The sequence below is a fragment of the Equus asinus genome, chromosome 11 (assembly GCF_041296235.1).
Source record: "Equus asinus isolate D_3611 breed Donkey chromosome 11, EquAss-T2T_v2, whole genome shotgun sequence".
NCBI lineage: Eukaryota > Metazoa > Chordata > Mammalia > Perissodactyla > Equidae > Equus > Equus asinus.
In genome coordinates, this window is record NC_091800.1 from 75,297,825 (window position 1) to 75,298,656 (window position 832).

The following is an 832-nucleotide window of genomic DNA, read 5'->3' on the forward strand; positions in this document are numbered from 1 at the left end:
AATTTCCAGGGCTGCTCAGAGTCTTATCAAGTGCAGCAGTGATTGTCCTGAGCCTAAGTCAAGTGAGGTACGTGTCATAGTGGGTGTTTAACTGAGCTCACATCAACTTACTTTAGCAATCATGAAAGTTCCTTGGTAAGACATGCATGGTGCTATAAGTAGTTTATAATTAAAAATTTACAATAACCCCCTATTTATTTCACAATTCTGTAAACAATCCCCTAGCACAGTTGGATCATCACTACCTTGTAATTTAAAAATGGAGAACAAATTTGAATTGGACCTAACTATTTTCTATTACCACCAGGAACAGCATATATTATGCTTCTTTGTGATCAGGAGTATACGAATGTAGGGTTGCCACATTTAGAAGTAAAACACCCAAACTGGATGTCCCAGTTTAATTTCAGATAAATACCAAATAATTTTTTAGTATGTTCCATTGTCACTATGTAGGACATATGATAGCTTGTCTTTTATGGGCCTATTTTTTCTTAAAATAGAACACCTCATATTCCTTTTTGCCAGAGAGGCCTGTTGGCAAAGTTCCTCTTCAACAATCTACCGATACGCCAAAAAACCAAAGTTAGACTTTGGAATGGTCTCCTGGTGAATTTCCTTTTCACAGTCTCTAGTGATTCCAAGGAGCAGCCACATGTGACACTTCCTGATGTCAGAATTAGGGTGGGGCAGAGCCAGATCTAATTACTGCTCACTTTCCTTCAAAGTCTAGCGCAGTTTAGGGGCCAGCCCAGTGGAACAGTGGTTAAGTTTGCACGTTCTGCTTCGGTGGCCTGGGGTTCGCTGGTTCGGATCCTGGGTGTGGACCTAC